The sequence below is a fragment of the Mustela nivalis genome (genome assembly GCF_964662115.1).
Source record: "Mustela nivalis genome assembly, chromosome: 1".
In the NCBI taxonomy this organism is placed as follows: Eukaryota; Metazoa; Chordata; class Mammalia; order Carnivora; family Mustelidae; genus Mustela; species Mustela nivalis.
The window spans coordinates 60,604,521-60,630,283 of record NC_139020.1 but is presented as its reverse complement, the minus strand read 5'-3'; the positions used below and the strand labels follow the sequence as shown (position 1 = coordinate 60,630,283).

General features: G+C 34.1%; 1 long non-coding RNA gene across 14 annotated transcripts in view; it reads left to right on the top strand.

The window, feature by feature from the left end:
• Nucleotides 1–25,763, top strand: part of LOC309870423 — a 497,103-nt gene that overhangs the window by 88,126 nt on the left and 383,214 nt on the right. For 7 of the 14 annotated variants that reach the window (XR_014314574.1, XR_014314575.1, XR_014314576.1 and 4 more), the window contains exon 3: nt 5,521–5,588. The exons of the other annotated variants lie outside the window; for them this stretch is intronic. This is a non-coding gene — a long non-coding RNA (uncharacterized lncRNA). The remainder of the gene's footprint in view (nt 1–5,520; nt 5,589–25,763) is intronic. 14 annotated transcript variants of the gene reach the window in all.

The window sequence follows — 25,763 nt, the reverse complement described above, 5'->3', positions numbered from 1 at the left end:
GCATTAATTTTTTTGTCTCAATTTTTAACTTTTCTATCAGAATGAACTGTAAGACCATCCAAAACTAATACTGATTGAGGTCATCTCTAACTAGTATATCTTTCCCAAGTAGTACTTTGTTAATTGGGAATGTGTTTTATAATATGAAACCTCTCTTCTGAGAAATAACATTGAGTAAACAATTTGCCTTGTATCCTGATATATTTAGTCAATACTTCCTATTTGTCCAAATGCTAGAGGAATAAAAGTAATCACCAAATACTCCCTGTCCTCAGAGAATATATGGTGCAGAGGGAGAGGCATGTAGGTCATCAGATATTTTTAATACTGTATAATAATTGCTATTGAAGCAAATTACTACAGAGAGATATAGAGCCATATAGGATGGGTACTTAACCCAAGCCAGGAAGGGCTTCTTATAGGACATGCTGAGAGAAATGGTCCTGAAAAGGTGAGTAGATATTAGCCAGAGGAGGAAATGTTAAGGGTATTGTAGGAAGAAGAAATAGCTTGTTCAAAAGTTTGGAAATCAAAAAAATAAATAAATAAAAATAAAAAATAAAAGACAAAAAAACTCCAGAGGCTTTTTTGTGTGTGTGGCAGGCTCATGGGTGTGCAGACTCTTCATTGTGACAGGAGTGAAGTTTGCAGGCCAGAATGTGTGAACATGTGAAAGATGAAGTTATAGAAGTGAGCTAGAACATGCATGGATTACTATAAATCCCTTTTTAGATAGAAGTCTTTAGTATATATTCTTTCGTAGATCATCCAAAATTACTATTTTAAGACAGGTGTTTAAGAAATGCTCAATTAAAATGTAAATAAAAATTTAAAAGTAGTTACATCTTTATAAACAAAGGACAGATTATTGGTTTTACTTCCTATGTGTGTAAGCACAGACTGATGAATGACCTTTCACAGTAGTCCTTAATACTTAAACTCTGTGATAGTAACAGTTGTTGAGTTTGATTCATTTTGTGAAGCTTATGCCTACTTTGAAATGTACATAGTAATAGTCATCTCAACATTTGGTTTAATTCAGCCAAGATTATTTATTTTACCTGAAATAACAGATACTTCTGTTGGGATATTACAATTATCATGATCATTTATCAGAATAAATCATATGAACCCAAGGCCCTGACTTTGGCATAGGGTTTAAGCCATAGTCAGGGATTAAGAGTACACTTATCATGATGAGTAATATATAGAATTATTGAATCATTGTATTTTATGACTGAACCTAATATAACACTGTATGTTAATTATACTTCAGTAAAAAAATTTAGGGGCTGACTCAGTAAAAGTTTTCTTGGGATCAGGTTCCAGGAACAGCAGCTCAGAGGGTATCTAGGCTTAATAATGAAGCAGAGAGGTCCTCAGTAAAAGTCCTCTAAAGAACCCAGAAGAGCAGCTTGCAGGGAGAAAGATATAAGTAAGCATGTCACACATGGACATCATTAAGGACCCGAGAGAGCTGAATAAGCAGCACCCAGATAAGCAAAAGGATTTTGCCCCTTTCCTTCTAGTTGCCTACCTACCTCCATCACTGATCCTAGAAAAGATGCAGGACAACTAGGAGATGGAAAAAATGAAAAATAACAGCTTCCTATTATTGAAGGCAATGGGGAGGGAAGGTGGGCAAGAAACTGTACCCTATATCAGCTCTCACTGACTTATGTCCATTTAATAAATCTGGTTGCATAATTTTGAAAAATAAAAAAAATAACAGGACTTAAGGTAGTTTCAGAATGGACACATTTGTGTTGGGGACATTTTTCTTTTAGTCAAACTAATTCAGGAATAAAGACTAACTGGATGGAAATAAAAATAACGGATTTTTGTCTGTGTGTGTGTAGATATACTTCAAGTAAAAAGAGAATTGGTATTTGATATTGAAAATTTTATCAGCTATTAATAATTATTTGTTTTGTTTATTCCAACATTATGATCTCAATGTTACAGGATTTCTATTCCCTCAGTACCTTAGGTTCTTGGGGATGCTACTTCAAAGAATGAAGAAGTAGGCCAAAGAGAAGTGGGCAGCAAGGCAAAGTTTATTGAGTAATAGTGCAAAGCTCCCCAGAGATGGATGAGACCTAAAGGGTTGCCATTTTGGTGTTTTAAAATCTAGGGGTTCTTATGAGCTCTTTTGCAGAACTATCCTGAGTGTAATATCCTGAGTGTGGGCCCCTTGTGGATTGGCTGCTAAGGCGTGCTAATCAGGGCTTTGATCAGGCACCCTTCCACCTACAGGGTTATTGTTCAAGTGCTGATAGTCTTTGGGGCTGACATTTGGAGACTAACTGCCTCAACTTATGATAATGACCAATGTTTTATGGTTAATTTTTTTGGTCTCAGGATGTTTTGCAGAAGTCACTTCTGCAGAGGATGCTCTTGTGGTCTTGCCTAAGCTGTAAAACAGGATGCTAGTGCTGTTTTGACTTAGCTGTCCTTACTCTATATCTTCTTGTTAAGGACCCTGGCCTTGACTTCCTAACTGTCCAACTAACTCCATAACAATACTGTAACGATACCCTAATGATACTCTGGGATCAGGGAAGTGCCACAATTCCAGGTAACTGCACAGGCAGCAAGAGTTGTAAACATCCATTTCCATCATATGTAAGGCAAATTTACATATGAGAGCAAGCTCTTTACCACCAGTTAAATCATGATATGTTTGTGTTGAGTGAATTGTGACAACATTCTGACATAAGTCTATATTCTTTTTCTTTTCTTTATGCTCTGTTTTTCTGAATGTTTCCTATGAAATACAATAATTCCAACCTTATATCAGAAAATCCTCAGGATTTAATAAGTAGAAACACAAGATATAGTATGTACTCTTTAGTATGTTTCTTTCTAAAGCAATTTTAGTTGCAGTATGTATAGAGTGAGCAAACTCAGCAAGAGAAGAGTAGTAGGTAGCTTCTCCATGTTTCATTTTTCCACTACCTGTCTATAGAACAACTCCCTGTCTTTTTTCCCCCAAAGTAGAACCTTTTACAGTGTTCCATTAGTGAGTAGAAATAAGTTTATTAACAATTCAAACATTGTATCAGTACTTCAGTAGAAAAAAAAAATGAAGAAAAGAATTGATGAAAAGTAATACCAAGGAGTAGGAAAGTACCTGTTGGTTTTGAAAGAACCCCCACGTCATATCTACAATCTTCTTTGCTCTTGGTTCTGCTATCATACCCTCTTGGCCTCCCATTTTGCAGTATATTTAAAGAATTCATGGTACTGTGACTGAAGTGTCTGGCTCTTAGAAGGTGGGAATTTACGTTAGGATTTGTATCTTCAAGTGCCACACACATTGCATGAGTTTGCTATAAAAATAAAACTAATATTTGGAAAGAAAATCTTCTGAAATTAGGTCTATGATGTGGTATTCTGTTCTGCTTGTTTGAGCTATTGCTCAAGAGAAGATGCTTTCAGATACCATACAAGCCATTCTGTAGCAAGGAACCCCATTTTTATATAGACTAGACTAGACTGTGCATCTATGTTTTATTACTGAAGAGATCCTTTGAATGTGATTGTGTCTGGTGCTTTCTTTCAGTGTTTCATAACAAGGTATTTGAATGAAGCTTGTTTCTCAGTCACAGATAAATGCAAGGAGGATTGTTTATGATGTGAATGGGTTGCTACTGAAAGTGTCTCAATTACTTAGTTTTTTAATGTTCAATAAAGATCTGTCTTCCCTGAATCACCTGTCCTAACTCAGACTTAGACTTTTTGTCCTTTTATAAGAATTTCCTTCATTTGTTGCCTGTGGATCTAGCAATTTATCAAGGGGCTCATGAATTTCAGTAGTTTAGAGAAAAAGAAAAGCAATGAAATAAATTTGTTCACATTCATTTCCCAACATAAGAAATTATATTTTCACAAGCTTTTATATACATTCACATATTATGTATTATTCACATATTCATATTGCAAAGAGTATCTCTCAATAATGGGATACAGTATATGACATATCTTGGCTAAGATGTCTTTATAAAACTTTCAGATTGTTGTTACTTTTCTGTTATATTCCCAGTTCACAAAAATGTATCAGTAGTTAAAAATAATAGTTAAAAATAGGTTCACTGAAATAAAAAAGGATAGGTGAAATTTTTAAATAATTCATAATAATATTATAAATATAGTGAATATTCTGGAAAAATGTTAAATATATATTTAGTGTATGCTGGTAAAAGTGAACATGCCGGTGTGATGATTTTATACAAGTATTTTAAAATTGCAAGTAGAAAAGCCTAGTGATGAGTATCAGCAGTCCTCGCCTCCTAGTTCCTAGTACTGTCCCTCTCAAACTTTGTCAGATAATCAAAGGAATTATTGAAACTCTTTTGTCCTTTTTAATGCTTTCTGGTACAAAACTTGACGACTTTTGCTTCCAAGGGTGAAAAGATCAAAACTACAAAAGCTTAATTCAGAATTGTAGTCCTCAAAGCAAAAAGAGATACAAGTAATATACATGATTGCTTTAAAAACTCATAAATCAACCTTAAAGTTAGTGGCAAATATGCTTCAAGACAAAGGAGAAGAAACTGTTGATAAGATACCTTTATCAAACCACATTGTTTGATTTTGGATTACATCAACACATTAATTCATTGTGGAAAAATAGATATTGTCTAATGTATGTGCTAGCAGATAATTAAATTTCAAGTTGGAGGTTCTAAATCAGCTCTTGGCATTTAGGCCAAGAATATCTGAGGGAGAAGTACATGATGACTTCTTGTTCTGCTTATCACTAAAACCCCATACTCAAGAATAGAGATTTGTGTTTGTTTTTAATAATGAATATAATAATAATAATGTTTTTAATAATGATTTTAATAATAATAGTGGACTGGAAGTGTCATTGTTAGAGTATGGGGTAGGGAATCTTGCTCATAGCAGGTGAAGTTTTGTTATACATGAATCAAAACGGTTTCTCTTGAAAGCTAATTCATAAGCTATCTTGGCAAACATGAATAAAGGAGAGAAATAATTCTTCATAATACTTAAAATGCCTATAAAGACTATTCATATAATTGCAAGTAGCATCATTAAGTTGTATGTATCAGTTCTTAAATAGCCTTAACTTACTGACTTAAAATCAACATGATTTTTAGTTAAGATAAGAAAGCAGAACTTTTTTTTAGAATACAAACCCTGGTGCTAATTTCTTCTTTAGAAATTTAGTTTTAGAAAAGTATAGTTTCTTTGTATTTTTTAGTGGATATAAATATTATTTGTTTAATTCAAATGACATTAACTGTGGCTTTACTTATTTAATAATAGTGTGTGTTTCTTGTAGAAAATTAAGTTGCTACACAAAATTATATAGGCAAAAGAAAAATTTCTATATATGCATGTATAAACATGTATACTTATTTTATATATGCATGTATATAAATAGGACTATATGTTACGTGTTTTGTGGTTGGTTGAAATTTGTTATAGAGAAATAGAGGAAGAATGTTCAAGATGACTAACTGAATGAATGGGATTGATCAGTTCTTCCAGAAAATTGAACCCTGCATTCCACAGAGCTTTTTATGATCCTGTTTGTGGCATGAAGATACTTCAGTAAGGTAACATCTATCAGAGGAAGCTCAAATATGATTTGCTGCTTTACCACCATCTTCTAGTATAGCACACTGCATGCTAAGATTGATGTTGGAAAAATATTCTTCCTTCTTATTCACAGGAACACTGTGTCTTTTCTCTTGCACTGATAGGCCTGATACCCATGCAGATAGCAAGAGTTCTAACAGCAACAGCACCAACAAATATTTGAATGCATATTGTGTCACGGTTTAGGCTCCTTATAGGCATTATTTCATTTAACCCTCATAATATACACATAATATAATCATTATGCCTGTTTTAGAGTTGAAGAAACAGTCTTCTAAGTTAAAAGTAGGCTGTGTTCTTTTTTTTTTTTTTAAATATTTTATTTATCTATTTGACAGACAGAGATTACAAGTAGGCAGAGAGGCAGGCAGAGATAGAGGAGGAAGCAGGCTCCCCATGGAGCAGAGAGCCCAATGCGGGGCTTGATCTCAGGACCCTGGGATCATAACCTGAGCTGAAGGCAGAGGCTTTAACCACTGAGCCACCCAGGCACCCCTAGGCTGTGTTCTTAATAACTGCTAAATAGTCAACAACACCAACAAAATGCTATCCCAGGTATGCTTTAAACTTGGCTCTGCCAATTGAGATTTAATCAGTATAGGGTGGGGCTCTGGCATTAGTATGTTTTAAAAGGTTCCAAGTGATTCTTATGGTTAGCCGCAATTTGAAATCACTGATACAAATAATGACCAAAGTAACTCATTTTTCACACAATTTTTAGATTTTGTTTGTTTGTTTATTTATTTGACCAACAGGGATCACAAGTAGGCAGAGAGAGGCAGGCAGAGGGAAAAAGGGGGAAGCAGGCTCCCCACTGAGCAGAGAGCCCGATGTAGGGCTCTATCCCAGGATCCCAAGATCACGACTGGAGCTGAAAGCAGAGGCCTAACCCACTGAGCCACCCTGGTGCCCTTTTTCACACAATTGTAATAAATGTAATTAATGTCCATGAACAAGAGTCATTTGATTTAGTGTTTTTTAAAAAATTATTTAAAATTTTTAAAATATTCTTTCTTTTTGCCCTTTAGATTAACCTGGTAATAGAACTGAAACACATTAGGTTTCTGATTTAAGGTCTGAATCTTAGAGGAAAGTATGTGTGATACTTATAGTGACTGTTTACTTCTGTAAATCAAAACCAGCTTTATGGATTAAGTGGTTTTTTTTTCCCTCAATGGTGAATGAAAGCAGGTAAACCAGCCTGGCTGGCAACAACATGCCAAAGTTCAGTATTACATTATGTGAAATCTCTTGGAGAGTAAATCCTGGAAGTAAGGCTTATGAATTCAAGGCAGTAGAAATGATGGAGGAGGGATAAAAGACAAAGTGTGAAGTAAATTTTTTTTTAAAAGGTTTTATTTATTTATTTGACAGAGAGAGAGAGAGACAGAGATCACAAGCAGGCAGAGAGGCAGGCAGAGGCAGAGAGAGAAGCAGGCTCCCCGCTGAGCAAGGAGCCCGATGCGGGGCTTGGTCCCAGGACCCTGATCATGACCTGAGCTGAAGGCAGTGGCTTAACCCACTGAGCCACCCAGGCGCCCCAAGTGTGAAGTAAAATTATCTTAAAACTATTCTGATGTGGTCGGTGATCTCTTCTGGTTCCAACTGCTTTTTTATATTTCATTTAAGGAAGTTATCAACTCTTTCAGAGAATGTATTTCTAGGGTTAAAATATTTGTTTTAAAAATCTACCACATATATGATGTGCCGATTCATTGTGATATCATGGAAAATTTGTGAGTCAAGATATGAAATGTTGCTAGCATGAGACTTTATGGATAGAAACACTATTTTCAGAGTGAGGCAAGGAAAAGGATGTACATTCCTAGGTAGATGCAGCCAAAAGCTGGGAAAACTAGAATTTCTGGAGATAGAAGGTAATGAAGAATTTTCAAATGAAATGTCTTCAGTTAATTATTTTCTCCTTTCATGTTAAAACCAAAAGGTTAGATTTAACTTTGGATTACAACACTTATGATAAAATATATTGATCTCTATTCTTCTTTGCATAACTTTTTGTTGTAGTTCAGTTGTAAAAATGGAGTATGGTGATAAAGCATGGAAAGGTATAGCTTCCTGATGCAGATCTCATGGACATTTTTCAAATGTTCCAAAATAGTTACTTCTTATTGCTGGAATAAACTCTCTGAGAAAAGAAAGAACTCTTTATTTTCATAATCCAGGATGAGTTATTATAGTTTTTTACCCATAGGAAATAGAGGGAAAGAGACCTTCTACTCTACTAAATACACAATTTTACTGTTAACTGTTCAAATTTTTGCACATAAATTTAAAGGTATGATGACATGAGACAAGGAGAACTGATTTCTCCATAAGGAATTTATAGTCATTTGAAGTTTTTTTGGTCCTAAGTTACAAATCATTTATGTGTTTTGCTAATTATCTCATCAACAAATTTTCAACTCCATCTTCCCTCCCCCTGCCAATTATAAAGAGCTTCTCTAGTAAATTTCCTGATGAACCAAAAGCTTGGTCATCATTTTCTTTGGCATGAAAATTCTTCCAAAATGATTCTCAGAAAAGCATGCAATCCAGTTTACAGCATTTGTACTCTCTTTTTCTCTTTTTTTCTACAGAATTGCATAGAATCATTTGGTTCTTTCATCTCCTTGTCTTACCCATGTCATAGTTTTAAACCATTTTTCAGTTGTGAAGCATGATAAAGTGAACTGAGGACTGGATCTATAATCCCAAACTAGAAGTTTGATTTTGACACGATCATTTATTAACTGTAACATATAACAGGGCAAATAATTTAATTTTTATGAGCCTCAGTTTTATTCCTGATAAAATGAGAATAGTAGTATTTATTCATATTGTCATGGTGGGGATCAAGGCAGAGAAGAGAGATGGTAATATGAAATTGCTTTACAAATTTTAGGTGGTATACACATTATAACTTCAAAATAAATGGCAGTTTCTGCAAGAGATGTTTAGAAGCCCATTGAGTGCAAGGTATTTCTCCAGACATTTTTATCTTTCTTGAGTTAATTGCCTTTTCCCTGTTGTGCACCAACATAGTCTTTAACTCTTCAAAAATTCTTATTCATTTTATGGTAGTCTACATCATACTAATCAGTTTAAATCATGTTCACTCATTTATGGAATTTTTGAATAAAAGGATCATTTAAGTCAAAATATAGGTTCAGAAATAATAACCGATATTATAAAGAATTGGGTGCTCTATGCTGCCATTTTGGTATTTATTAATTTATCCTTGCTGGTGCCAATAGTTGAAAGACTCAACTCCCCCTGAAATATTTTAAAGCAAAAACTAATATTTGAAGGAAATGAATTCCTCACACTGATGCTCATGAATTTTCTAAAATGCAAATCTGGTCATGTCACCCTTCTACCTGGAAACATCTTCCCCTTTCATTCAAGGTAAACCCAAATCCTTGTATTGTCCAAAGGCACTTAACCATAAACTGCTTTGTCAATTTTTTAAATATTTTCTCCTTACTCTATATCTTACATCTTAGCCTTACCACATTTTTTACGATTTCTCCTAAACATGCTCTGTATTTCCATGCCTCAGAGCACATGATGCCTCCTCTGCCTAAAATACTGTTCTCTTCCCTTACTATCCAGTGAAATCCTAAACTTATAAAACCCAACTCAAATCCTGCCTCCTCTGCAAAGTCCTCCCTGATTCTCCTTGGAAAGTTAAACACCATTTCAGTATGCTTCCAGAGCACATGCTTCTGGAATAAGAGCCGGTACTTTATAAAATGATTTTTGTGTATCTACTTGACCTAATAGATTTTAAGCAGAGGCCTATCTTGTTGTCTCTTTTTGTCTGCCACCTTGGAGCCTTTGGCACATATCTGTCTCTGAATACGTATTTGTTGAATGACTGACTGACCAATTCAGTCACTAGGGTCACTGGGTCGTTTAGCACTTTGTCAGGCTGTATTTCTTGAAGTAGAAAAACCCCCACAACTCTTAAAAAGCAATCTCCCTTGCATAAACTACGTAATAACTTGGGGAAAGAACAACTTTTTAATATTTTGCTAGTAAAAGTCAAAACAATAGATTGATAACTGCAGATTTCAGGCAGCATCAGAAAAACATGTATAGCTCAGCAGGATTAAATATTTTAGTTCTTAGCTTTCAGAATAATCATTGAGTCATAGGGAAAAATTGCTCTTAAGGATACTGTAGTCCAACTTCCCACTTTTTGAATAAATATCTCCAGTCACTTATACTCTAGGGGCAGTTAGGATGTTAAGTTCTGATTTACTTTGAATTGTATTTACTTTGAATAGTATTTCCAACCCATTATTTTAGTATTTCCCTTGATACCATGCAAAATAAATCTAATATGAAGTTTTAAACATTTGAAAATGTTCTACTTTAATTATTTTCCTAGCCCCCAAAATAGTAACATTCAATACCCTTGGTTCTTTCAGCCATTCCATGATTCTAGTCTTGTACACTTCCTTATCTCCTTTCTTAGGATATTATAGTGATTCTGGGTAATTCTGTATCACGCTATTGATCATGTCATCTGACCATTGCTGATGAGAGTGGAATGGCTATCTCCCTCATTCTAGATAATGTTATTCTGCTAGCATAGTTTAAGATTTAATCTTTTTTTTTTTATGTTCATATCACACGGTTGAGTCATATTGACCTTACTGGAGATACTATCTCTTCCCATCCAAGGATACAGTAACAGGTCACTGAGATGTTATCTAACAATGATGTCAGAGAAGAAGCCTGTGATCTTCAGTAAAGAGGGAGAATGCAAAAAAAAGAAAAAAATATATTAAAAACATAAGGGTGAAAATTGTGTGAGTTAAATATAAATATGAGAAAATGGTTAAAAGCTGTTGAAAAGATTTTGCTGCATTTATATTGCAGACATGTTAAGCAAATGTCAATAGTATTGATTTTAGAACTACTGTCTAATTTAAATTTTTTTTAGCATTTCTTTTTAATATAACAACCATGTTGATAGTTTATCAAAACATCTATTTGTATGAAATTTGTGATTTCTCCAAGGTTGGACTAATTCTTTACATAGAGAAATAAACTTGTTTCAGGAAGATACACCTGATTTTTTAATAAAAATTCAAGGAAAAATATGACTTACATAGCAAAAAATATATTAAGGAAACTTCACTGGGATGAGTTTAATCCATTAAACAATTAGTATGTTATTTTTGTTCCTTTGTTAAATATTTAATAATTTACTAAGTATGTGCAGTATATTTACTCATCTGGCTATGTGTGTTCTATTTGTGATTTTTTAACTTTCTATTATAAAATCTATAGAGCCAAGTTATTTTTTTTCTTGTGTTGTACTTGCTCTTATAGTATTTTATGGGGTTATGCACACAAGGAACAAGTTTTGTTATTGGAGATTGTTAACTGGGTTTGTGAGCGCCTTCAGGATGCAGGGTATGTGGAATCCACCTTGCTCTTAACAAATGCATCTTTGATTAGTATGTGCTGGTTAACCAACCTTAAAGCTTACATAAATTTTCTTTGTACGTTCGAACCTATGACATTTATTGTCATACATAGGCTTTTAATTGGAAGTTTAACCCTCAAAAGCTGCTTTTTAAAAAAATACATTTTGACTATATATGTATTTAAAAATATATGTGTATATATATATATCTATATATATATAGTCAATATATATATTGACTATATATGTATTTATAAATGTATTAAAAAATACATTTTGGGGCGCCTGGGTGGCTCAGTGGGTTAAGCTGCTGCCTTCGGTTCAGGTCATGATCCCAGGGTCCTGGGATCAAGTCCCGCATCGGGCTCTCTGCTCAGCAGGGAGCCTGCTTCTCCCATTCTCTCTCTCTGCCTGCCTCTCTGCCTGCTTGTGATCTCTCTCTCTGTCAAATAAATAAAAATATTTAAAAAATACATTTTGACTATAACCTGGTAATGTGTGACTATGTAAGTAGTACTGGCACATGTGAGAAATTTCATTGTTTGAATATAGCTAAATTTTCTATAGTTAGAATAACAAAATAATGTAATTGTAATTTTCAGCTCATTTGTGCTGCTTAGATATTAAAATAGAATTCTCTGTATTAAGGTGACAAAGACTGGGTACCTGGGTTGCTCAGTCAGTTAAGCCTCTGACTCTTCATTTCATTCATTTCAGTTCAAGTCATGAGCTCAGGGTCATGAGATGGAGTCTTAAGACCAGCTCCCATCCAGCAAGGAGTCTGCTCGTCCCTCTCCCTCTGCCTATGTCCCTCACCTTCTGCCCCTCTCCCAGCTTACAGGCATGTGAGGCCCCTGTGCTGCTCTTACTCTCTCTCTTTCTCTCAAATAAATAAATAAAATCTTTAAAATGATGGCAAAGAAGAACTGTTTTCTAGTGGATATCTTTATCTGAAAAAAACAGCATGCAAAGCAAGATTTAAAGGAATAGCCACACTGAGGTACAGTTATGTGGTTTTTGTACTAATCTATTAATCACTGCTTAAACTTCCCAACTCATTCCAGATTAAGCCATCCATTGTATTCATACAAGGATTTAAGGCTTGTATGCAGCTCAGCTCCAGGTGTTCTTTAACACTTCAGCTTCAGGTGTTCTTGCAAGAGGATTTTTATTTTAAACTACCACGAGAAGTTCTCTTTACCTAGTTAAAATCATTTGCTTTGGCTTCAGATAGATGTAGGTTTTTTTTTTTTTTAAATTAACATACAATGTATTTCTTTTTTCAAGGGTACAGGTCTCTGATTCATCGGTCTTACACAATTCACAACATTCACCATAGCACATTCCATTCCCAATGTCCATCACCCAGCCATGCCATCCCTCCCACCCTACTTCCCCTCCAGCAACCCAGTTTCCTGAGATTAAGAGTCTCTATGGTTTGTCTCCCTCTCCGGTTTCATCTTGTTTCATTTTTCCCTCCCTTCCCCTATGATCCTCTATCTTGTTTCTGATTCAGTTTTAACAACCACTTTTGTCAGTTTTCTTGATCTCATGATCTTTTTTCCTAAAATCACCAGATTTCATCATAAGAGAAAGAATTGTAATATTTTATAAAGAATGTTGAACATTGTGTTTGCCATTAGTAAGAGCTCAATGAATAATTATCATAACTGTATTACTATTCAGTCAGATTTCTCTTTGTGAAATGCATTTGAATCAGTAACTTGCATCTCTTTAAGATTATCCTAAATGCACTTCTCTTTTCTTGTACACTTCCTTTGGGGATGAAGCTGAGTTTTGTTTTGGTTTACTTGCTGTTAATTCTATAGAATGTTCTTGGTTTGTTTGTTTATTTATTTATGCTTCATGATAAATTCTCTGAGGTCTTCTGGTTTTTTCAGAGGATATTTTTTTCATTCTCTTGGCCAAATTAGAAAAAGAAAATTACTACTATTTCTTTCATCTGATGCATAGCAGTGTGAGTTCTCCGCAGTTTTCTTTCCCTTTGGAAATAGCAAGTGAAAAGCTACAGAGCTTTGCTACCATTTTTTCCCACTTTAAAAACTGTGGTAAAATACTTGTAACATATTTACCATCTTAACCTTTTGTTGTGCTACCAACACCACCATTCATCTCCAGAACTCTTCATCTTGAAAAACTGTAACTCTATACCAGTTAAGCAATAGCTTCCCATTCCCCTCTCCCCCTAGCTTCTGGAAACCAACCACTTTGATTTTGACTACTCTATGTACCTTACATGAGGGGAGTCATACAGTATTTATCTTTTTGTGATTGGCTTATTTCACTTAGCATAATATCTTTAAGGTTCATCCATGATGTAACATATGTGAGAATATCCTTCCTTTTTAAGGCTGAATAAGATTGCATTATATGCATGTACCAAATTTAACTTATCCATTCATCCATCCATGGACACTTAGGTTGCTTCTCTGTTTTTGTTATTGTGAATAATGATGCTATGAACATGAGTATACATATCTCTCTTTGAGATCTGGCTTTCCATGCTGGATCATATGGTAATTCTATTTTTAGTTTTTTGAGGAACTGATGTGCTGCTTTCCACAGTGGTTGTAACATTTTGTCTTCCCACCAGTCGTGTGCAGGGGTTCTAATTTCTCCACATCCTTGTCAACACTGTTTTCTTTTCTTTTCTGTTCTGTTCTCTTTTCTTCTTTCTTTCTTTCTTCCTTTCTTTCTTTCATTCATTCTTTCTCTCTTTCTCTTTTTCTTTTTGTTTCTTTTTTCCCCTCCCTCCCTCCCTTTCTTTCTTTCTTCCTCCCTCCCTTCACCCACCCATCTTCCTTCCTTCCTTCCTTTTTCTCTTTTTCTCTTTCTCTTTCTTTCTTGTAGCCATCCTAATTGAAGTAAAGTGGTATCTCATCATCGTGATTTGCATTTCCTTAATGATTAACTATGTTAAACATCTTTTTCATGTGTTGGCATTTTTATATATTCTTTTGAGAAATGTCTATTCAAGCCCTTTGCCTATTTTTCAATCAGGTTGTTTCTTTGTTGTTGTTGTTGAGTTTTAAGTGTTCTTTATGTATTTTAGATATTAATCCCTTATCAGGTACATAATTTGCAGATATTTTCTCTCATTCAGAGAGAATGAGTGAGTACTTTTTTTACTCTGTTGATTGTACCTTTTGATGCATAAATTTTAATTTTTTTCCATGAAGTTCACTTTGTCTACTTTTTCTTTTATTGCATTTGGTGTCTTATACCAGAAATCACTGCCAAATCCAATATTGTGAAAGTTTTATCTTATGTTTTCTTCTAAGAGTTTTATAGTTTTAAATCTTGCATCTATGTCTTGGATCCATTTTGAGTTAATTTTTGTATATGGTATTAGGTAAGGGTCCAGCCTCATTCTTTTGTGTATGGATATCCAGTTTTCCTAGCATCTTTGATTGAAAAGACTATTTTTTCCTCATAGAATGAGAAGATACTCTGTATAGTATCTGTCTTCTTAAATCTATTGAGACGTAACTTGTGACCAAATGTATGATCTATATTGGAAAATGTCCTGTGTGCACTTGAGAAGAAAGCGTATTTTTTGTGATTGAGCAGAAAGTTCTGTGTATGCTATTACCCCATAACTGTTTTTTGTATCACTAACACAAGTGATGTGATAGTTTTTTAAATCTCAGACATTCACATTCTTACTCCCAGAAAATACCTAAAATATTTTATGTACTTTGCTCTCTTTGTAGTGACTGTATAACATATCTTCTCCTGCCTTTTCCGCCTCCCCATTATCTCCTGCATCTACACACTTTCCTTTCCCCATTACTCAGATTTAAAAAGGTTGGTTCCTCTAAGGGCCTTTAAGTGATTTGTTCATAATAACCAATGATATCACCCATTCAACCAATAATTTATTGTGTGCTCACTGTCAAGGCCATTTTATGGAGAGTATTCAGTCTGCACCATATTACATAAAACAGATGCTATTATTTTGCCTTTTATTTGATGCTAAAAATTCTACAATGTATTAATATATATTATTTTGCTTTTAAAGCGATGGAACTACTAAATAGGCCAAAGAAGTCATGATTCTTACCACTGTTTAACTCATTCAAACAATTTAAATTTTCCCACTTCCCTTAAAACTCATAGGAAGACAGTTTTGTCCTGAAAATATGACACTCTTATCTTTTGATAAGGATGTTAAAAGCAACCAGTCTGATGTACTCAGGGTTGGATAGCATGCCCTAATTTTTATTGACTAGTGACCTCTAAAGCATATTACATTTGAGTCCACTTAATACCAAGTCACCTGATCAAAGCACATTTCTTTCCACCAAATTATTTTGTACTAATTCAGTACAATTTTGCCCATTTAATATCAATTGACACTAAACGATTTCCTGTGCAATGTCAATTGTAAATCACTGATTTCCTGCTAATACAGCACTTAGTGTCAATTTCTGTGTGCAGCAAAAGCATTTTTTCAATTAACTACACCATGTAATTTTTTGTTTTTAGTTGTTTGCATGGCCTCTCTGATAATAGTTTTGTGAAACAAAGACATAAGAAGGAGAAAAAGATGACTTTCTTCCTTGGCATTAAATAATTTAAATCTAATGATTTTCAGTCTATAGGAGGTCAAATAGCTCATTGGAAAACTTTGGAATATATCAGACAATGTGGTAGTAAACTGACATTAGCTTTAAATAAGATTGTGAATTTGTGGGTATTGTATATACTAAGCTATATGTAAAAAAAAATGTTTTGACTAATAAAAAAATCCTCACTAGTACATCTTCTCATGATTTAGCTCAGGAAGACCTACTACTGAATACTTATTAGTGAAAATTATTCTTTTTATTGCAGAGAGATAAGCTAATTTAAATACTCTCATATATTCTTACTAGAAAAATGAGATGACATTACCTCCTCTAATTCATGAGATCTGGGAAATCTTTGTGGCCTGGCACAGCTAGGAGTAAGCATAGCTGAAACTGTTCTCACTAGGTAGTATCAGGTTTCCTCAGTAAGTCTATGTATTTCTGTAATTCTCAGTGTATATCCACTATTCTGAATGGTACTAGGTGAAGGATGAAATTAGAGTTGACTCTTCCTATCCTAGGGAATTAGGTAAGCATATACTTAAAAACATAGAAAATCATTCAAAGCTATAAATAAAATAAATATATATTGGATGTTTATTAAAGTACTAAGCTATTTAGCTAAATGTATTATAGGATTCCTAACTACAATAAGGCATGGCCTCTTCCTATAACAGAGCTCAAGATTTGATGAAAAAGAAAAGATTCATAAATGAGAAATAATTAAATAACAATAAACTTTAGGTGATAAATTGTGGGACACAGTTTGTAAGTAGCATATGTCTTTAGAAAATCTTTTTGAAAAGATCTGTATATACCTGGGATACTCTAGGGTGAATCATTTAGTTGTAGCCTGAAGGAAGCTTTGGTATGTCTTGGAAAGATGTATAGAATGATTTCTCATTAAATAGCTCTATTTTTTTTTTCTTTCAGCCTTCTTAATACTGTTTGTTCCTTCTTAAACTGTTTAGCTTCCTGTTGACATTAGCTGTGTTTTGGAATATTCCTGATTAGAGGAGATTTCAACAATAAAAATTGATTTCCAAATCAATTTTTTAATGTGATCCACATGATGGATATAGTAACAAGCATTAATGATGCAGAGAGAGTAGAATATAGTTTTTTTTTTTAATTCTCCTGAGGGACTTTAATCATATAGAGTGACATATATAAACAGGTAATATTAATATTATAGGACACTAATTTAATGGTGTGCAATATCGTGCTCTGAGCAAACAAAGAAAGGGCACCTATTGTATCCTGATAATTCAGGCAGAAGTTCTTGATGTCTGAAAAGATGTGATGTCTGAAATGATCCTTGAAAAATGAATATGAAATGATTGGACAATGAGAGAGAAAAGATCTCTTTGGTCAGGAGGAACTGCAAGAGTAAAGCTATGGAGGTTATAAAAAACGTAGTGGAAGGGGGGAGCCATTATACCCAAATGTACAAATATTTTACAAAACTGGGATCATAATGTATATACTGTTTTAAAATGCTTTCTTCATTTAATAGTATATGCTAATCATGTTTCTCAGGTCCTTAATTATTTTTCATAAAGCATTTAAAGACTGGTACATGGTGTTCTGTCCTATGTTTCAAATGAATTTCCTGAATTTTTTTGCCCTTTAATTTTTGTTTTTGCTATGTAGACATTCTCTTGTTTTATGTGTTCAAATCTACTATTTAAAAATATCTATTACATTTTTTCTTTATGGCTTCTGCCTTTGTTTTTATGCTTAGAAAGTCCTTCTCCAACTTAGATTAAAAATTTTCCTATATTTGCTTCTAGTTCTTTTATGGTTCCATTGTTTACATATAACTCTTTAAGCCATCTGGAATTTTATTTTGATATACAGTGTGAGATAGGCTCTAAATTTACTCTGTTCTAAATATTTAACCAGTTGTCCCAGCACCATCAATTGAAAAATCTCTGTTTTCCTCGTTGATTTGATATGCATTATTTATCATATGCTAAATACTTAATTTACAAATGGATTTGTTTCATGCCTTCTATTCGATTTCCAGCCTTTCTGTTTTTTCTCTTAAGTTCTATCAGTTTCTGTGTTCTTTATTTGGACTATGCTATTTTAATTGTGGCTTTTACAGCATAGCTTAAACCTATTAATGAGAGTTTCCTTTTATTATTTTTCTTAAAAGATTACTAACTGTTCTTATCTGGTTGATCTTTCATAAGAACTTTAGAATGATTTAATCAAGCTCCCTCTGTCTCCTTGACATAGAAGCTTGTCAGGTGGAAATATTGGGATCCAAAACTTTATATGATGGGTCCAGTAAAGTTCTATATAACTATATATTAACCTGGAAAGAAATGCATGCCTTTGACAACAGGTGTTTGTTGTTGTTGTTTTGTTTGTTTGTTTTGGGGTTTTTTTGGCTATTGTTACTGTTGCTTTTCATTTTCTATATTTTCCTTTTTAAAAACTCACATTTTTTAAATCAAAAGAGTAAATCCTCTGAGGGGCCTGTAGGTAGTGCAGCTGGGTAAGTGCTGGACTCTTCGTTTTGACTCATGTTGTGATCTCAGGGTCCTGAGATGGAGCCCTGCATTGTGCTTTGAACTCAGTGGGGATTTTGCTCAAGTTTCTCTCTCCCTCTGCCCCTCCCTGTCTGTGCTTTCTCTCTCTCAAATAAACAAATAAATCTTAAAAAAATAATAATAAGTCCTTCGAATTTATTTTGTTTATTGAATGAACAGAGGTGAGAAGAGGAAGGAGAGCTGTTGCTAAAGAGAATCACTGGGTCAAGGGAGATTTGTATAGAGTGAAGGTGACTTAACATGTTCTGAGAGCAAAGAGCCAGTGGTGAAGACATTGAAGATTAGGGGAAAGAAGTGATGATTAATAGCACACAGTCCTGGAGATTTTAGGAGATTACAAAAGTCAAGTATACAAGTGGAGGTGGTGGCCTCAAATAGAATGATAGTGATTGTGGGTTGGAAGATAAATAAATGAAATTATGATATCCATTGAGTGCATCTGATTATAACAATAGTTTTATAATATAGGTATCATTGACCTACAAGTGGGAAAATTTAGTTATAATAATATAGGTGAAAACAATTAATTTTCAAAAAACTTTGGTGAGATGAGATCTGGATTTGTGCAGTTGAGGTAAGTGAGGCATTTATATATTATAGATGAAATGATTTCAAAATACTAGGAGTAGTTTGGGATAGATTATCAGGAAGTGCAGTACAGTGAACATGCAGAAAGTGGATGAGGGGGAATTGTCATAAATAATCCTAGTCAAAATGGATCTTATTTAACTTTAGTTTTCTTCATTTCTAAATTTCTTGCATTGCCCCCCAAAATGTTGAAAATTATTTATTAAAATTTCCATAGAGCCTTGAAATCTGCAAAAATATTAATTCCTTCATCTTCCATATCTCTCTTAAATGTCTCTAGATATTTAGATATACTCCTGACTTCGCAACATTCATTTACATTAATGTGTTTTTCTATTCATGTAATCTTCAATCTATCCAGCTAAATTCTATTAAGCCACTTACTTTGGGTTAGTCATTTTGTTAGTATTGGGTACTCAAATATAAAAGAGGTTCCTATTATTTATTCAGACTTTTCAATTATGATATTGCAGAATCTATAAAATTTCATGTCATATAAGAATTGTGATATATCTATGCAAGTATTCCCATATATATCAAGCCTGGAAACAAACATAGAGTTTATTCTGATTTAAATCCTTCATTTTATAGGGGAGGAAACCCAGGTTCATAGATATTAACTATTTTTTCCTATAGATGTTATATCAAATAATCCCTGTTTTTCTCAGTAGATGCAATTTTGATTTTGTGATTGCATTAATTTTTTTCTTGATATATCTAAATATGTCTAATCTTGCTTTCTTTTTGTTATTGCCAAATCATGTATTTGTAATTAGAAAACAATCTGTATCTGATGTAAACGCTCATAATTAACATAAAAGAATAAGGGCAACTTTGATAATTACAATCTGTATTTTAGAAACAGTAGTTTCTAATAGTAACTGCTACTACTACTACTAATAGTAGTAATCAGATTCAATTATATTTCTTAAGTGAACAAGTATATGGCATGCTATGTTGTTTAAAAAATAATAATGTCAGTGCTATATAAAGGGAAGTTTCATGTAGAAGAGTTAACCTTTTGCTGTCGTGATTGAAGTGTGAGAAAGTTCTTCCTAAATTTTTTCTCCTAACAACTTTCTGTACAGTTCTTGTAATCCCCACTATTTAGCAACCAGTTTTTTTCAAATGGAGTGACTTATAAAATGCAAGAGAGATGTGATGTACGTGCTTTACTCATTTAATATCCAGTGTGAGTTAATTTGTGAGATTGTTTTCCCAAGACACCTGTCCAAAAGGTGTACCTTGTGGGAAAATGAGCTTCACCAAAAGTTAAGTTTAAACTAGGAGAACAGAGAGGTGGTTTGCAGGTACAGGGAAAATCCAAAAAATAAGACAGAGAACTCTGGGGTGCCTGGGTGGCTCAGTGGGTTGGGCCTCTGCCTGAGTCGACTCAGGTCATGATCTCAGGGTCCTAGGATTGAGCCCTGTGTCTGGCTCTCTGCTCAGTGGGAAACCTGCTCCCCCCCCCCCCCCCCGCCTGCCTCTCTGCCCTCTTGTGATCTGTGTCTGTCAAATGAATAAATAAAATCTTAAAAAAAAAAAAAAAAGAGGACTCTGACTAGCCAGATGCATAATGAGGATAGCAAGCTGTTCTTACTTTCATTAAGGGCCTTATCAAATTATTATATTGCAGTTCCGTTCCTGCCTCTCCACCTAAGTGTAAGCTTCTCTATGTCAGAGAAGGCCTAATCAATAGCACCTACCACAGTTCCTGGCAAATAATTAGGGTTCAGCAAATATTTATCAAATGAATAAAAGAAAAAAGGGATCTAGGACATCAGGTTTATTACAAGAAGAAACAGGGAGGGTCTGAAGACCATCAAACCCATTTTTTTGCCTTGACTCATATTGCTTTCTGGCAACAGTAGTCCTCTGATTTAGTCCTACAAGAAGTGGAGAGCTACAGAAGCTTTCTCTGTACTCTAAATCAGTGTAGCATAGTTAGGAAATAGAATGTAGTTAACAAATATAAATGACTTGGTTTCTCCAAAAAAATAATTTAGTAAAATATGTTTATTTCCAAACTACTAATCATTTGATATTTGACTCAGAAGGGAGAGATAACTTGGATTCATTTTTAAAATCCTAATTGACCCTGTATGGTTGAACTGGCAATGTTTGGAAATATTGCTTAGTAATGTTCTGTTGAAAATAATATTTGCCTTTTTAATTGTCATTTTCACCCTCTCTGGGTCCATCAGCAGTGTCATGTAAAATTAGGAAGGAGAGAAAGGAAAGGGAGAGAGAAAAAAAATTGTAAAATTTGGATATAGTGCAAAGAAATGAAATGAGAGAGAAGAAAAAAGGAATGAAAGAAGTACAAAGAGAAGGAGTTGTTGAGAACTCCATTCAGTAAAATGTAAAAGCTTACCCAAGTTTGAGTTTGTCTGTGGGAAGTATTTTCAAACATCAAGTGAAAATGCTTTTTCCTCCTTTTCTGCATTGCTATCTCCTTCTTCCCTCCCTCCCTCCCTTCTTTCCGGCCTCCCTCACTTCCTTTCTTCCTTCCCCTGCCCCCCACTTCCTTCCTTCCTTCCTCCCTCTTTTTACCCCTCTAGGAAGCAGGGTATATATATTTCATTAGAAGATAGCTATTGGGGGTTTAAATGGCAAGACCTGACACTAACTCTCAGAAAACAAGTTTCTGTATAGTATAAGCCCTTGGGCTTGTGCTTCTTTTCTTTTTTCAGTTTTATATATTAATAAAGGAAAGACAAAAAAAAGAAGAGTGTCTTTCATTTGCCACAGTCCCCTTTTTTGGGCTCCATTTCTTTCTTTGTTCAGAGATGAGGACCTGACAAAGACCTGACCTCAAGACCTGACAAAACTCTGTCTACTTCTCTATCTTGGTGCTGTAGTGGGAGTTACCATGATCTCCAAATGGGACCATTGAAGTATGCCCATTTATTTCTCCATCTCTGTGTGTTCTTCTCACACAGAACACGGATGGTTTTTCTTTTACCCTATTCTAAAGAGTATAATATTTCTTGAACTGAGGGACACAATTTACAAGGTAATTCCAAAGTGAGATTTTAATTTGCTTGTTATTTTCATGGAAGATTTCTCTAAATTTTTGGCAAGAGATATTTGGTTATAATTGGTCACATTTATCTGTCTTTATTTCAAGGATCTCCATGGTACTGAAATTTCTGTTTAAAGAATTTGAAGAATGTTCAATTATATATAGCCCATGCAGTGTATTTACTTATTCCCCCGCTATTGTGTCAGCTATTCCTTTCCAAATGTTAAACAAGATTGCTAAAAGCTCAGTTTCTCTCTCTCTTTCTCTCTCTCTCTGTATGTGTGTGTGTGTAGCAGAAACAGAGGGAAAGTGGGCAGTCATTGCATTTGAACCAATAGGCACATTTCTAGGGAAGGGTTTTATCATGAAGAATTTTTTTTTTATTCTACCCTTTTAATATGTTTTTAAAAGGTTTACTACAATGTTGTTAAAACTAATTTAAATAGAAATTTCTACCTTTTAGATTTATCTTTTGTTGTAATCACTTGGTTATTGAGTTACTGTCTAACTTTTGAATGACCCCAAATATTTTCTGAGTCAAAAATCAAAATACTTTTCATTGTTATCTCAGAAATGATACATGTTTTAAAGCCAAAAAAGTTCATATCCGACTGCATATTTAGTTGCTATCACTATTTTAAACTTGGGATGGTCATCATTTTTAAATAGGCATTTGTAAAGAACTAAGATTTATTGAAACCTACCTCATTTCATGTGCTTATCGTGCCTTGTTACTCTGAACATCTCTTTGCATTAATATAATTAGCTCCTGTTATTTATATATAGCCCCTGTGAGGCTCACAGAGAGTAGGTAACAACTAAGGTGACTCAAGACCTGACACAACTCTGTCTACTTCTCTATCTCAGTGCTTTAGTGGGAGTTACCAAGATCTCAAATGGGACCATTGAATTTGTCTTCCTAACTTACTTCTTCACTGACTATTTTGCTGCCTTCAACCATTCTGCATGAAAAGCACGTCTGTTCTTGGATTATGTCCATGAATTCCAGTGGCTTCCCATTTCACTCAGAGTAACATTCTTTATGGTCTCTCTCCATTTCTCTTTAACCTCATCTCAAATCCACTGTCCTTTTAGTTCAGGACATTCTAGCCACACTGATGTCCTTTTTGTTCCTAGACAATGGCAAGTGCTTTTTTCTTTAGAGCATTCATATGTGCTATTCCCTGTTCTGGCCCTCTGCATCATCACATTCTTTACATTCTTGAAGTCTTAACTAAAATATCACCACTTAAAACAGAAATCCTCTCCGCCTTGCCTGGATCTTTGTTAGTTATTGTTAGAGGACCTTCTTAATTTGTAATTCACTGTTTTGTTCGTTTACCATCTATTCTTCCATCTTCCCCACAGTACACTGAAATCTTTCTCGGGACAGAAATAGTCTGTTTTATTTGTTACTCTTATACAGTGTTCAGCACTGTAGGCATGCAGTAAATATTTTCTGGATGAAGAAATGACCAACTAAATAAATAAATTGATAAATGATAAATATGCTTTCATGTTAATTAGATTTGTAGTCATAAAATTTATCCACTTAGCAATATATATAATATTCTTTACCATTTTGTGTATTTTTGTTGTCCTTAAGTCGTTTGGAATATATGAAATTATGGCACTTCTTTTTTTTTTTTAGCCTTTGCATATTTTTTCCTTACTAAGAACGTGTCATCTTCCTGCTTAGCCAACCCAAAATATATTGTAGCTTTATGTTTTAGAAAAATGTCTCAAAGAATCATAAAATCATAGTGTCATGGAGGTGAAGGGCCTCTTCAACCTCATCTATTCCTATGATCGTGCTGGGGCCTGAGCCTCCTCTACAAATCCTCCACCAAGTGGTCATAGGGACTGTGCTTGGACAAAACCAGGTCCAAGGAATAAACCCCTCACAAGGAAACCGGTTTAGATTTTAATGTGTTTTGGTAGTCTGACATTTATGTTTAAAGTTATAGGTATTAAATCATTCCAAGTTTCTCCTATTGAATTTTCACTATTTATGCCCTTAAATTAGTTTGAAATCTTTTCAGTTTAAGCTAATTTTATTGTTTCTTTTTATTTAGAAACTCAATTAAGGTGAGTTTTCCCCTGAACTAATGTAGCAGTGTTAGAAAATTTATTTTTGATTCAGTCTTTTAGATTATTAGCCAACTTAATGATAAGAGTAGGAGTATTTGGAAATTTTCTGCAAAATATTTCCATTTATATTTGTTTCCATCTCTCATTGTGCCAATTCTGTTCTTTCAGCCAGTCATTGCATTTATATCATAATTGGTTTAATGTTTTAAGTAAATTTTTGAGATAAATTTGTGTTCTTCTTGCTTCCTCTGAAAAACAGGTCCATTTTATTCATAAAAGTAAGTGAAATATGATTTCTGACTTCAACTTCTTCTTGAGATATTTTTTCCCATATGTGCTCCATCATTTAGTTTACCAAATAATGCCTACTAAATTTGAATAATGGAGGGATACTATTTTCTGAAATTAAAAAAAAAAAAGATAGAAAAGGAAAAGAAAAAGGAAAGAAAAGAAAATTAGGGAATATTTTAAATAAAGTTTGCTGTGTGTGTTCTGAATGCCACGACACTTTCATTTGCCTGGACCCTCCTAACTCACAATTAGCTGCAGAGTAAATACTTTACAACACTTACTATTCTAATACTTATCCCTTTTTATCAACTCCATACTGAACCTTTCCTTCCTTATTAGCTCTTTCTTCTTAGCATATAAACTTGTGCAAGTATCTCTCTCATCAAATATAAAAACAAACAAGATAAGAAGGAAAGCCTTTTTTTGAAGATTTGCTCTGTTACCACTTTCTTCTCTTTCATTTCTATTCAAAACTTCAGGAAATAATTTTTACTTCTTCACCTCTGATCTTCTCTACAGCCCATAGAAAATTATTTCTGCCCTTGAAATATAATTTAAAGTATTACCACCAAGATTATAAGTCATGAAATTGTCAAATCCAATAGAATATATTTAGTCTTGACCTTACTTTATTTCTCAGATATTTTTAATGCTTTTGACAACTCCTTTCTTTTGCAACTGTGTACTATTGGTTTCATTATACTTTCTGGTTTCCTCCTCTCCCTGCCTTCTCTTAAGTTTTCCTTTGCAGTTGTCTTCTTATTCCTGCCCCTGTGTTTCTTCCTCCTCCTCCTCACCCTCCTTCTCTTTCTTTTTTCTCTCCTTTTCCTTCTTTCTCTTTCTCTTCTTCATCTCCCATCTCTCTCCTCCTCCTCACCCTCCTTCTCTTTCTTTTTTCTCTCCTTTTCCTTCTTTCTCTTTCTCTTCTTCATCTCCCATCTCTCTCCTCCTCCTCCTTCTTCCCTCTCTTGCTCTCACATCATACCTCTTCTTGGGTGATTAGATTCACATCTTTTGTTTCAACTATCATCTTTATTATGATGACTTTCATATCTATAGCTCCAGCACATATGTCAGCCTCATCCTCCTTCTCCAGACTTACACTAACACCTGGCCACTGGGTATTTTCAGCTAAATGTTCATTCCATAGGCACATCAAACTTAACATGTCTCAAACTGCAGATATTTATCTTCACTCTAAAATGTTTTATTTCTCCTGTCCTTTTCATCTCTTTGAATAGAACTATGATCCACCAAGGTGGTCTGGAAGAACCCGAGTTTGCCCTTTGCTTTATTTCCCTACAGTTACCTTATAGATCTGTATGCTTGCGGTCAAGGACAGAATCAGGGAAGAATGTATGACTCTATTAGAAGAAATTTGCCATCGACATCCCACCAATATTGGAAAAATAACCATGAAAATGCTCCTCATAATGAGTAGGTTAAATACAAAGGACAATCTTTGTAAGTAAAATTGAATGTTTGAGAGGTCGAAGTATCCTTGAACATTCTAAAAATCCCACACATTTATCTTACATATGGAG